This window comes from Equus quagga, chromosome 12 (assembly GCF_021613505.1).
Source record: "Equus quagga isolate Etosha38 chromosome 12, UCLA_HA_Equagga_1.0, whole genome shotgun sequence".
Taxonomy (NCBI): domain Eukaryota; kingdom Metazoa; phylum Chordata; class Mammalia; order Perissodactyla; family Equidae; genus Equus; species Equus quagga.
Genome location: NC_060278.1, coordinates 910,473 through 925,206, shown reverse-complemented (window position 1 = coordinate 925,206; position 14,734 = coordinate 910,473).

Sequence of the window (14,734 nt, the reverse complement as noted above, 5' to 3'; positions counted from 1 at the left end):
TAATCTATCTCTCAGGTCACTTGTGTTATACGGCCATCTATAGAGGTCTTTACTGCAAGGGCCTCTGATATGTTGATCACATTCTATTATTTTGTCTGGGAAATACTCATTCATAGTCTTTTCATTAATAAAAGAAAATTTAGATTTTTATTTTACCATAGACACTTTAATATGCACCAAATCAGGAGTCTCCAATGATTCTTAATCTCCAAGGTCAAATTTCTTCATCCAACTAATCTTCCTTACAGCAACCTTCATGGGCAGTTGACACATCGAGGATTGCCTCAATTTAGAATATTCAGTCTTAAGAATATCTCTCCTAAACAAGCCAACTGTGAGTCAACAGACATATTTGCCAGGATTTTATCCTGTTTAAATATTTCATTATCTTCCCAACATCTCATAAAGAAAAATAACAATTAAATCTTAGTTTAAGAATTCTGTTCAGCACCTCCGCCTGACTGGACTAGAATACATCTGTGTAGTGAACCAGCTTCCAAAATACATTCCCACTTTAAATCACATTTTCTAAAGAATAAACATTCAAACCAGTATTTTTTTTATTGTTTTAAGAACATTTAGCCTTTTTACCACCTCAATGAATAAACTGAACAAAATCATGAATGAAACTTTTTTAGAGAGATGTTCTTGCTGAGCAATGCAGTAGTTACTGGCAAACAGGGGGCTGACTGTGGCCTTGATGTAACCAATGACTCAGACGATTCTAACCACTTACAGATTGTTCCCTACGGCGCAGGCATCCCTACATTCCTCACGTGAATAGTACTAGATTGGCAAACAACTCACATAAGTATGTTTCTTGTTAAAATTTAAAAAAAGAAAAACTATAAACATTTTCAGTGAATATATCTTCATAGAGAAAATCACTATAAATACAGTGAAAAAACCCAATCTATAATACGAATTAATTACCTAAGAACCTAAAGTCTCTCGAGCAATTCGATTTGTATTTTGGCGCTTGAAACTGCACTATGTGGCAATGTTGTGTGAAGAAATTAATCTTGTTTTCTTTAGCTCTGTTGTCTCTTTTCATCAAAAGGAGAAATTTTTTTCACATCTGAAGAATAGAACTTCTAATTTTTTCTTATTTCATGAACATCATCTTTCACGGTGATTCTGAAATTGGTTATCAAACAAACTGCAACCATTTAAAAACTTTTAGCTTCATTTGTCCTTTTGTTGTATTGATGCTAGTCAAGACATCTCTCTTATATAGCTGTAAATAATCTGTTGATTTTCCTTCAAAATGTCCATGATTTGTTTTAAACTTGCTGCAAGAATGACAATTTCATAGAGTTATTGCTCAAGGCAATTTATTTTTTCCTTTTTTGCACAAGAGACATCGAGGTTTTTCCTTATTTTCATCCTTATGGTAACATAACTCGTGTTTTACAGGAGCTTGCAAGCAGATGTTGGGCTGTGTGCAGGGGGTGCTGGCCTTGTCATCCGGCCGCAGTGCTGCGAGTCTCAGCAAGCACACCATCTTTCTCACTTGGGCTGGCTCACAGTCTGAGCTTTCTTGGGATTAATATTATACAAAACTTGCACTTTTTGTCTGCCAATCCTGTTTTCATTTGAAACTATATTTTAAAAATTATTTCAGTTTAAAGGTATCAAGTAACGAATGACACAAAAGTCACAAACCTTAGAATTTTCAGGAGTTTTAAGTTATCGAGGATCATCCTGTGGTGAGAAGTGAAGCTAAATATAGTCAATTTATATTTCATTGATCAATTATGAAATTTGCCTGGTTCGTTGGATCCAGTGTCGTCTTCTGAAATTTAAAAGAAAACATTAAAATTAAGAACATTTATTTTAAATTCCAATTTATGACTTTCCACCCACTTTCTAAGAAATCAGAAGTGTCAACATGTCCACTCTGGCATTAGCTGTGTGTTCACCACCGCAAGTCTAGTTTCTATCCACCACTGTATGGACGTCTCCCTTTACACATTTCGCCCTCCTCCCACCTCCTTCCTCTCTGGGAACCACTAATCTGTTCTCTGTATCTATGTGTTTGTTTGTTGTTGTTTTAATCTTCCATATATGAGTGAAATCACATGGTATTTGTCTTTATTTGTCTGACTTTTTTCACTTGGTATAATACACTCAAGTTCCATCCATGTTGTCACAAATGGCAAGATTTCATCTTTTTAAATGACTGAGTAGTATTCCATTGTGTGTGTGTGTGTGTGGGTGTGTATATATATATATATATGACATCTTCTTATCCATTCATCCAATGATGGGCGCTTAGGTTGTTTCCAAGTCTTGGATATTGCGAATAATGCTGCAACGAACGTAGAGGTGCACGTATATTTACTCATTTTCTTATTCTTTGGATAAATACCCAGAAGAGGAATAGCAGGATCATATGGTAGTTCTACTCTTTAATTTTTTGAGAAATCTCCATACTGTTTTCCATAGTGGCTGCACCAGTTTGCATTCCCACCAGCAGTGTATGAGGGTTCCCTTCTCTCCACATCCTCTCCAACACTTCTTATTTCTTATCTTGTTAATAATAGCCATTCTGACAGGTGTGAGGTGATAGCTCACTATAGTTTTGATTTACATTTTCCTGAAAGTGATGTTGAACATCTTTTCCTGTCCCTATTGACCATCTGTATGTCTTCTTTGGAAAAATGTCTGTTCAGATCCTCTGCCCATTTTTTAATCAGGTTGTTTGTGGTTTTTTTTTTTGTTGAGTTATATGAGCTCTTTATATATTTTGGATGTTAACCCCTTAGTAGATGTATTATTTGCAAATATCTTCTTCCAATTGGTGGGTTGTCATTTTTTTCTTTTGATGGTTTCCTTTGCTGTGCAGAAGGTTTTTAGTCTGAGGTAGTCCCATTTGTTTATTTTTGCTTTTGTTTCCCTTGCCTGAGGAGAGATATTCCAAAAGATGCTGCTAAGACTGATGTCTAAGAGTGTACTGCCTATATTTTCTTCTAGGAGTTTTATGGTTTCAGGTCTTAACGTCAAGCCTTTAATCCATTTTGAGTTAATTTTTGTGTATAGTGTAAGATAATGGTCTATTGCCATTCTTTTGCATGTGGCTGTCCAGTTTTCCCAAAAACATTTATTGAAGAGACTTTCCTTTCTCCATTGTACGTTCTTGGCTTCTTTGTTGAAGATCAGCTGTCCATAGATGTGTGGTTTTCTTTCTGGGCTCTTGATTCTGTTTCATTGATCTGTGTGTCTGTTTTTGTGCCAGTCCCATGCTGTTTTGATTACTACAGCTTTGTAGTATATTTTGAAATCAGAGATTGTGATGCCTCTAGCTCTATTCTTTTTCTCAGGATTGCTTTGGCTCTTCGTGGTCCTTTCAATTACATTAAAAAGATAAAATACCTAGGAATAAATTTAACCAAGGAGGTGAAAGATCTGTACACTGAAAACTATAAGACATTTTTGAAAGAAATCAGAGAAGACGTAAGGAAATAGAAAGATATTCCATCCTCTTGGATTGGAAGAAATAACAATTAAAATGTCTGTACTTTCTAAAGCAATCTACAGATTCAATGCAATCCCTATCAAAGTTCCGACAACATTTTTTATGGAAATAGAGCAAAGAATCCTAAAATTTATGTGGAACAACAAAAGACCCTGAAAAGCCAAAGCAATCCAACAGTGCCTGAGTTACATCCACCTATTCACAGGGCAGTTACCCATTTGAAGGGAAGTAGATTCATTCTCCTGCAAGAAGTAAAGTTTTGCAGCTTGTGAAATTCTCCAGTGAGAACTGCTGACAGCTTGAATGGGCCAAGAAAAACCCCTATCAGAAAAGGTGGCTGATTTGACCATGGCATCTTCCTTTCTGGAATGTCATGGCAGACAAATGAGGGTCTATCTGCTCTCAGTTTCTATTGTATCCTGTCCTACAACTGACATAAAATGACATCTCTAATCCTTGTGCATTTTGGGTTACAGCCCCATATGTCAAAATAAAAGCCAGCAGGGGTGGCTAGGAAGTCTTACTAAACATCCTCTCTCTGATCCACCCTCCCTTCAGACTGGCCCGTCCACGCCTATGGCAGTTACATTCTGAGAGGTGAAGGCAGCTGGTTACCAGCACATGTAAGCCCAGCTTGGGCTTGTATGGATCCTTAATGAGCTGTCAAGAGTCACAAGGGCATTTCAGGAAAAAAGAAATATATGTGAATGTCCTATGTTTTGTGAATCTTAATACTATAGTAACATATTAAGATTTTTGTGATTTTCATTGGCAAGTAGGAAAAAACGCTTTTTTTTTTCTTGTGCTCTTGTTATCCACAAAAACAAAGGGAACAACATGGAGATAATTCCAAAGAACGAAAAATGCCAATGTTATTTTCCTTTGGCTTTGGAATGCTATTTGTGATTTTCTTTGGGCCACAGATTTTTCTTCATGTGACATTTTCTTTTTAATGTTTCCATTTTCTGACCTTGGCCACTGCCCTTGCTAGGAAGCACCATAGAGGTAAACTAATGTGCTCTAAAAACCTCTGAAGGCTCGTCTGTATGTAAATCCCCAACTAATAATGCTAATGACAATGAGGATGACTCCAGCAACAAAAGTTCAGTGAACACTCATGATGTGCCTGGCACTTTTATAAGTCTGTAAAATTAGGAGAACAATAGAATTTACATCAAGAGTTTGCTGTGGAAATTAAATTAGTAGATTACTTGGAATAGCTCTGGACACATAAAAGCACTTGAGCTATTATTATTGTGTGTGAGCTCCTTAGGCCTCATCACAGCTCTCTAAGGTCGGTGCTGTCACTGACACCATCTTACAGATGAGGAAACCGAAGGGCAGATGAAGTAATCACCCAAAGTCACCACAGTGAGTGGCAGAGCCAGGATTAGACCCCCGGTGGTCTGACTCCTGCCTAAATCTGCTCGTCTTGTTTGAGTTTCTCTATTTCACTGGGCAAGCCTTATGATTCCAGGAATTAATGACTTGAATTACTGGTGTTGCATATGATTGAAGTTCACAGGTGTCTATATTAACTGACTTGTGTGAATTTGGTCAAGTAGCTAGACATCCCTGCATTTTAATCCCCAGCTGCAAAATAAGGGAGGTGAGCTAAATGACTTCTAAGGATCTTCCCAACATTATCAACGCTCTGTAAGTCTATGAAGTGTGGGTTCTGTCGGCAATTCACCTGATTTCACTTGACCTCCAGACAAAGGGAAATTGGTTTAAATTGTACCAGAAGAATTTTTTTTTTTTGTAAGAATGTCTCTCTGGTTATAAGGGAGTGAACAACTGAAAAGAGAAGCTTTTAAAGCTCCTTACTTAAAGCTCTGTAAGAAGGTCAACACCACTGCTTAGAATTGTCAGCGGGCTCTTACTGCCTAGAGGCTGAGCACAAACTAGGTTATAGATTTCTTGCAGCTAAATGGTTCTATTTTTCAATAAAGTTAACTGCACAGCAACTGTTAGGATTTGCGGTCCTAGTCAAATAATTAGCCTTAGCATCAAGCTGTGAGATTAGCGTTGGTAAAGGAAGCAGATGCAGGCAGCACTCACATTCCACACTCACCTGAGAAGAGGCAGGTGTATGAATTAGAAGGCCTCCGTGGGCTGCAGGAAGAGAGGCCGTCAGTGAGATCTGCCTAGGTGCATGGCTTTATTGTGAAATAGCCTGAGTTTTCTGCAGGACCCTCTACCCGCATCACATACCACTCTGCGGCGCTTCCCTTGAGAACTGGGTGGGCTCAGGACAAGATCTTTCAGCAGTACTCAGTGCTGATCCTTCCTTCCTGCCTGCCTGCCTTCCTTCCTTCCTTCCTTCCTTCCCAGATCCATTCCCTCAGGGCCAACACTTTGGCCTGAAGAAGGGGCCCAGGGTGGTGTAATGTGTAACACCTTTCAGGGAACATTACTGCTTCCGTGGTTGCCTTGAATATGCAGGCAAAGGTTTCACCTTAGCGGACAGTTCTAGACAAAGAAGCAAGATCTTCCTGGGTGGAACGTTCTCTCAGTACATGAGAGAGGAGATGGCTTTTCACCCCCACCTGCGGATCAGAACTGCAAAGGTAAGATCTATTTAAAAAATATGGGGATGAAGTTCAACATATTAGCTAGAATTTTGAATATATTTAGTTGTTAATTTTCCTAAGATTATTAAGACACTACATTCAGGTTGTGTTCTGTGCTTTCTACAAGCTTTTTAAATTAATCACTGTAGTGGCAGTGGCAGAATAAAAATGAGACAAAGGGAGTTAACATAATCTAGAAGAATAAAATTTGAGCTGTGGTGTTTAAAACCTAAAGAGAATCTCATTAACATACTAACTACTGAGATAATGAAACATTTTTATTTAAAATAAAAAAATATTAACTGAGTATTTGTATTTCTGATACCGGCTCAACACAAGGTTGATGTAAGGGAAGCCATGTTGAAGAAAAGAAACCAGATTGTAACTTTGAATGACCTCTGATTAACTAGCCCAGTCATGCTCTGTAGACTTTGTGGCCCCTCCCAGCTGCCTTAAGATGATAACTTTGTTCTTTTGAGTTCCTTGGGAATGTGATGACCCTCCAGGGCAGAGAGCCTATGCTGATAGCCGTCATCAATGACAACTGAAAGATATGGGTGTAGGGCCAGCGCTCCATTCTCTGATGCACATCCAGTAAAACAAAGGACTATCAGGAACTGGGACTAGATGTCTGACCCCACCCAGAGACCAGAGGGAGGCCCTACCCAGAGACCAGCCCCCTCTCCCACCAGGAGCCCAGCCTTGTATAAAAGTGGCTTGTAGTCTTTGTTCTGGGCCATGCTTCTTTCAGACATGAGTGGGCCATCTTTCCTCTTGCTAGCACCTTGTAATAAAGTCCTTTCTCTCCTACTACCTTGCCTCCTGGCTTGCAGTGAGCAGAGGACCCCCCCCCCCACCTTGGGTGGTAACTTTTCCATTTTTTGAAAAAATAAGCCCACCCAGCTGTGTTATTTCTCCTGCTTATTTTGGTTAGTTCTTAGTAATAATCATGAAAAGATGGTACCGTAAATCTTAATCTGTGTTATACCAAGCCTGAATTTTTCCTTTTATTTAAAAGACCCTTTGTTTAAGCTCAGCGTGGCTTGCAACTAATTTCCAAGAACTTACCATCATCTTGGACTTCTGGAATATATTTTGAGTAAAATCATAGCAGCAGTCTTTTTTGACATATAAATATAACTTTATTCCCCAGTTTTATGGTATCCATCCTCATTATGTGAAGAGCTGATGACTTTCTTGACTATTCACTATTTCTTAGGCATTATGTTACACCTTATTCTATTTAATCTTCACAGAAACACTGCAGGCTAAATATCATTGTATTTGCTTTTCTGATGAGCAAATTGTAGGTGAAGAAATATACCGAGTTGCCCATGATGCCAGAGCTCATAAATTATGGGAATGGATTCAAGACAAGGCATGCCTGAATTCGGTACCTGTGTCATTTTGGCCCATGAGAAAAGTACTCTTAAGAACCTCTCTTTTTCCTTTAGGGCTTAATTTCTGAGACTAGCAGGACCAAATCTTTTCCTTAGGCATCAGAACTACTAAGTAAGGGTCCCTTTATATCCAACAAACTAAATATTTTGTCGTTTGTATATATAATAAAGAAGACAAATTTATTTAAATCTGTTTTCTAGGAACGGCTTATAATGACCACATAAAGGTTTACAAATGGCCTTAGATATGACATGTAGCTGGCTATCTAATGGCAAGATTCATTAGCGATACAGAAGTCTGGGTGAATTATGTTTCATTAACTGAAATTTATGCTATATTTCCAACCTTACTTTTTAGCTTTTGCTTTTTATTGCTGTTAATATCTGTCTTATCATTATCATCATCTCTCAGGAAAATCAAGCATTTATTGAGTTTCTAATATTCTATAGACCTCCTTAGCTTCTGACATGAATATCTGAATAATCTAAACATTTTGGATCCACTCAATCCTGGAATCAAATCCCTAAATATTTTTCTTAGGGTAGGTGTAATCTTTGGAGGTGACCTAGGATGTTTCTGGCCTCTGAGAAATCCTCCCAGCCTTCATAATAGCTTGTTTTCTATATGAGTCCCTTGCTATTATTGGGGTGCATTAGCTAACCCCCTTCATATCTTCCTACACCTGTCCTCCCTGAATACCCACTTGTCTCCTATGAGCTGAGCCACAACTGAGTGGCTTCTGAATATTAAACTATAGTTGTATCAGCTATTTGCATTTCTACATTTGTTTTGATGAAGACAGCATTACAGTTACTTGTCTTCATTTATTTGTCTCCAAATACCATCAATTACAAATCTTATTAGGTTATTCTGAGTTTACAAATTTAGGTAGTTTGTGTAGCATCTGAAAATATTCTGTTATTGAAGATTGGAAATATGGAGTCATCTAAACCTGAAGACTTTATACCATTTTGTGCAGATATTTTGATGTTACCACACTTATTTATTATTATTTCATGGAAGACACAATATTCTAGCTTACTATTTCTGAAATGGCTTATTTAGGTTGTTTTAAGAATAGGATGGCCAGGCCTGGTGGTCTAGTGGTTAAGAGTCGGTGCGGCCCAGTTTCGTTTTCGAGTCAGGGAACTATCCTACCTATCTGTCGGTTGTCATACTATGGTGGCTACATGTTGCTGTGTTGCTGAAAGCTATGCCACTGAGATATCCAAGACCAGCAGGGTCACTCATGATGGTGGAGCTTCTAGACTAAGATAGACCAGGAAGAAGGACCTGGCCATCCACTTCCGAAAACATTGGCCATGAAAACCCTGTGAATAGCAATGGAGCATTGTCTGATAAAGCCCTGGAAGGTGAGAGGATGGCACAGAAATACTAGGCAGGGTTCTGTTCTGCTATCCACAGGGTGCTAGGAGTCAGAATCCACTTGACGGCGCTAACAACAAACAACGAAGAGTAGAATGGGTGATGAATCATACAGTTGCTGTTGTCTTAACTGCAGCTGTGTCAAAAATATATTGCTGGTTCCCCAAAGAACCCTGCAAAATTTCCACTTTTACCTCTTCAAAGATATCTACGTCCTTCTGAAGTGTAGAGTAAAGATCTCAAGAGAGAAGTGTTGAGCAGAACGTCTATGGTAATAAAACAAATAAAGATTTAATCCAGGGAGCTGGGTTTACTCAGTTGAGGTAGCTGACGTATGCTAAACAAGCTTGAATAAGTGACCTGTGGCACACCCATGAGAATGTCCCCCGCTACCGCTGGGCTTTGAATTTTAGGCAGAGTAGCAAGTCTTCAACCACCTGTTCCCATGGAATGGCTAGGAAGGGTCCCTGGTGTGCAGAGCACCATCCAGCCTGGTTGGTTTCTTATTCATTATCAAGGGGCCCCCTGGGCAGTCTGCAGAGCTTGTTTCTGTAGGCGCTATTCAGTACTCAGGAGTGTAAGAATACCCTCTTGTTTTTCTCTCTGTATTGTTGTAGCCTCATTTTAATTAATTTCTTGATCCACTTTCTACTTCCTTCTAATCCTAAATTTATAACTTATATGTATTTGTCCACAGACTTTAGCTCTGGGAAGTAAATTTAATACTTTAATAGCTTGGATTGAAAACCATGTTATTTTCATTGAAAAGTTCATAAATCTGAGCACCCATTTAATTCAGTTCGTAGGCTAAAAGTAGGTTTTATGTTGTCTAGGAACACACAGAAAACACATAAGACATACAACAGAAGTACACTTGTTGAAAGAAACCTGTCAATTAGCTTTATAAACCTTTAGTTTTTGGAAAACTGCTCACTGGTGCACCTGGCACCTCGCTGTAACTCCAGCATGGACACTGGCATCACAGTGATTGGCATTGTTATTTTCATAAACAGCAGCTCTAGAAGTATTAGATGGTACATATAAACACAGGCCTACATTATTTTCTTACCTATTTAAGAGAGTTAATATTTGGTTAAAATAAGACTGTGGGGGCCTGGAATTGGCCACCCCAAGATATGTCTCTTTGGCATGATGATTATTTGGGGATGGTTACTTTGCAGACAGAAAAGCAACTGAAAAGTAGAATTTACTTACCCTTTGTAAGAGACATTTACATTGTAAAGGAAATCTCCATCTGTAAAGATGTCTCCCTCTCTGTACCAGGAAGAAGGGGAGATGACCTTATCTCTAGAAACTCTTAATCAAAGGGGAAGGCAAGGACTTAAATCTGCATTTGTTTATTGTGCTTGTCTGGTAACCTCCTGTAACTGACTCCCCCCACCCCCAACATCCTCCTTTATCTTTAGCTGGATATGATATTTAAGGTGGTGGCTTCAGCCATTTTGGTGAGTTGCTCAGCTTGCCTGAGCCTCTCCCATGTATACATTGACAAATAGAAATGACAAGCAATAGGATATATTGGTGTACATGAGGAAGCCATTTGGTGTACACCTAATTCGGGCCTGACTTTGTTTTTTTTTTCCAAAAGGGCCTGACTGTGGCCATTGAGCACACACTGTATATCTGCTTTAAAACATTTACTATGGCAAGAACAAATGGCCTTAAGATAAAGGTGCAACTTCCCTCCCCACATTGGCATTTCCTTAAGGTTAAGCATCTTTCCTTAGGCTAGGAACTGATTGCTGCGCTCACCTTTGACCACCCAGCTCACCTGTGACCACCCAGCTGAGGACAACAGACCTGCCACCCTGCTGTGTTCACCGAGACAGCAGACCTACCTGCTGTTTCCATCAATCGCTGTGCCGACAGAGCAGTCTCGCGACTATTGTAAAATGGACATTTCAATCCTATGTGAAACATTCTGTTTGGGGGTATATAACCACTCTGTGCACCCCACTTCTTTGGTGCCCTTTCTTCCTTTGGGAAGAAAGGCCCCAGGCCATGGTCCTCACATTTTAGCTCAGAATAAACTCTCCCATGTACACATGTTATAAAGCTTTGTTTAATTTTCTCCTGCTATTCTGTCTCATGTGAATTTAATTTGTTCTGCGGCCAGACCAACCCAGAGAGGGTAGAGGAAATGTCTTCCTCCCCTACAAGACCTTTATAAATCCTTGTAAAATCTAAATAATAGTATTTAAAATTTTCTCCTTTCTCCCTCTCTCCATTCAATGTTGTCCGTACCCTCTGTATGGCTATTCAGAGGCCTTTACTTCTCTGACCAGCACTGTTCCTAGAAATATGCTTTGTCTTCATGAACTGTTCAGGAAATGGGAAAAAAATAAAAGTCATGAAAAATAATTTTCTTTCCTTATGAGGGAGGCACAGGAAAAAAGTAGCAAAAAAACCCTAATTTGTTATCACGGCCCCGTTTTGTTGTTTTCAAATGATTGCAGCTTGTTGCCCCAAAGGCCTTCCCAAGGTCAAGACCACTGGGATCTCCCAGGCAACCAACCTTCAGAAAAGGGGTGTTCAAGGCAGGGTTTGCTGTTGGAGCAGAAACTGGTCATAGTTACAGGAAGAAAAGTGGAAAGTGAGTCATAGTCTTTAATTCACTGGCTGGAGAGGTAAAAAGGAAGAAAAGAAAATTAATTAGCAGAAGCTCTAGCAGGAGATTGAGCCGGGTGCTGGAGTGGTCTACCTTTGCTCTAGATTCTCTCTCCCTGCCTCCTACAGCTCTGCTGTGCTGCCCAGTGAATGGATGCTCCTGACCTCCCGCCAGATTTCCCTTTTATTCCCAATAGACTAAGGAGCACCTTGCTGTATTTGCAGTTCCCAAGCCTGTTGGGTTTTCTTGGGCTGCTGTGACTTTGACCTACCTGGGCAAAGAGACAGGGAGTGCTGAGCTGCAGATCTCAGTGTTCACAGCTGGTCCTTGCAGAGGTCCTGCAGAGAGGACTGCCCCAGATCTGAGGGCATATGGCGGTTAACCAGCACCAGGAGAAAATCACAAAAGATACGTGGTCATAATTCCTACCCACTTTGAAATTACCATAATCTGTGCTCATTTTAAAATTATTTTTAATGCCCTGAGAGAACTGATTATATAGGTCAACAAAATCTAGTGATTTTATTTCAAGAATTCTGTGATATGATTTGAGATTAATAGATACTTTCTGAGGTATCCATAGGAAAATGGCATTCTATCCACATAGGAGAAAAGATAAAAAAAAATCCATGATTCTGAGATCAATCAACCATTTTTAGACCAATGTGTTCATAGTTATTGGGCCCATTATGTACCTGCAATAGTTTATTTTGGGAAATGCCTGTTTTAGGCATGCATCTAGCTAGAAGAGCACTGAAGCCCTGCGGTCGATGATTCTAAAGAGAGGGTTTCACTGTAATGATATTTTTCTCAATAGCCATTTTTGAATTTTTCCAGTTATCTGGAAGAATTTTACTTACAAGTAAGATTTATCTTAGACATAAGGCAGAAATGTGTCCAATAAATTTGTTAAAAACTCTCTGAGTCTTTCGTTCATTAAAAAGTCATTAAATTCTTAACCATTGGTGGAGGACATGAAAAGCGGGTCCCCCAGATCTGAAGCTGAGAAGAGACAAAGGAGCAAGTTCACTAAGCCAGACACTGTCACCACCTCACTCCTCTCTGTTGTCTCCATGCACAGAGTTTAATAAAATGCATTTGCTTCAATTAACCCGTTTAGTTTGTTTTGTCCTAGAACTTGGGTTGAATACTAACAAGGGGTATATTTTAACCAGGGAGGGAGCGGGCAGATGAAAAGGGAGAAGTGCTGGTTGCCGTGCACGTGGCTACATGTGATTTTGTATTGCCAATCGACACTCAGTGGATTCATGGGCCACATTGATGAAAACACTTAAGTCAAATGTAGCATCCAGGGTTGGCTCAGCTCTCACAGGTATGTAGAAGACTAGAAAGCACCCCTGAGTTTTCCAGAACTTTGGTTGGATCTGAATATCTATCTGAAAATAGAGAAATATAATCCATGGTGACTACATAGGCATTAGAGGAACATTGCAGAATTGTTATATTACTTGGTAAAATCTGCAGGTTTTTTGTAGACGTGGTCTTGTTGAGAGTTTATTATTATGTTGAAAAAATAATTTGATTCATAAATCTGTTCTTATTTCCTAGAAGAGCAGTGAAAAATAAACATGATCTTTCTACAGTATAAATCTAGGATTGGCAACCTGCATCCTGTACACTTACTATGGCCCACCACCTGTTTTTGCAAATAAAATTTTATTGAAACACATCCCCACTCATTTATTAACACACCATCTATGGTAGCTTTTGTGCTGCAATGGCAGAGTAGGTGTGACAGAGACCGTATGGCCTACAAAGTCTAAAATATTTACCTTCTGGCTCTTTACAGAAAAATTTGCTGACTCCTGCGTGTTGGTGACTTGAAGGAAATAGATTAGGCTTATTTGCTTCTCATAAAATATAAGGTTCAGTGTTATTTATGAATTGAATCCAAATGTCTTTAAAATCTCAAACAATAGAAGTGAGGATGATGGCTTTTGAAAGTAGAAAATCTAAGACTATGCAAATTTTTCCAGAATTTGGTGTTTTATGGACTTTCTTTCATCTATGTATTTTTCCACTTATTTTCAGAACAGGAGTTCTTTCTGGTAGTTTAAAGCCTTCGATGATGGGAATGATTTCAATAGCATTCTATTTTTACTTTCATTTGGTTGCCAAATAAACGCAAATCAAGAACTAGACTTAGTTGATCAGAAGTAAATTCTTCAGCTTTTCACCATGGAATTCCCTGCTGGTGTGAAATACCTTTAGAGATTCTGTGGATATAGATAACCTTTTTTTCTTTTTTTTTGTTGAGGAAGATTGTCCCTGAGCTAACATCTGTGCCAATCTTCCTCTATTTTGTGTGTGGGCCAACGCCACAGCATGGCCTGATGAGTGGAGTGTATATGTGCACCTGGAATCTGAACCTGTGAACCCAGGGCTGCCTAAGTGGAGCCCGCGAACTTAACCACTACACCACCAAGCCAGCCCCTAGAGATACCCTTTTGAATGGCACACTTGGTCATATGTTACCACTAGATTTAAGAAGATACCGCTAAATCCAGTCCAGAAAGTAGTTGGTGAGCTCTTATGGAATCCTAGTCAAAGCCTGCCCTGCCCCACAGGTTTCCAGTCAACAGGATGTGGCATCTGGCCGTCTGCTCTCTTCCTATTACCTCGTGTGACATAATGAAGTCATAGCAGCGCTGTCAAAGCAGAAGCTGGGTTCCAACGACCTCTTGGGGAAGCCTGATCTTATTACTTCATCTCTGCACCTCATTGTCCTTGTCTATATCATAATAATAGTGCCATCTCATAGGGTGAAAGTAAAGAACTTAGAACAGTGTCTGGGATAGTCGGGTGTGAAACATTACCGTTATTATCCTCCAGATGGAAAGTCAGAAGCAAATAAGGGTCTTTGCAAAGTAAGAAAATCACTTAATTTTTTGAAAAACCAATTGTCCACATTTCCAGGGATTATGATGAATTCATCAGAATATTCTTAGAGAAACAACTCGAATACAGCACCTCTTCTTCTGAGGGCAGCACATTTGTCTTGCTCTCGCTCTAGCTCGCTCTCACCTTCCAGTGTCTAGAAGATGAACAGGCAGGTGGCTGTCTCATCCTGTGTCTAGAAGATGAACAAGGCCATGTGGTCATCTGGCCCTGCATCTAGAAGGTGGATAAGGACATGTGGTCGTCTGGCCCTGCATCTAGAAGATGAACAAGGCCATGTGGTCATCTGGCCCTGCATCTAGAAGATGAACACGGTCATGTGGTCGTCTGGCCCTGCATCTAGAAGGT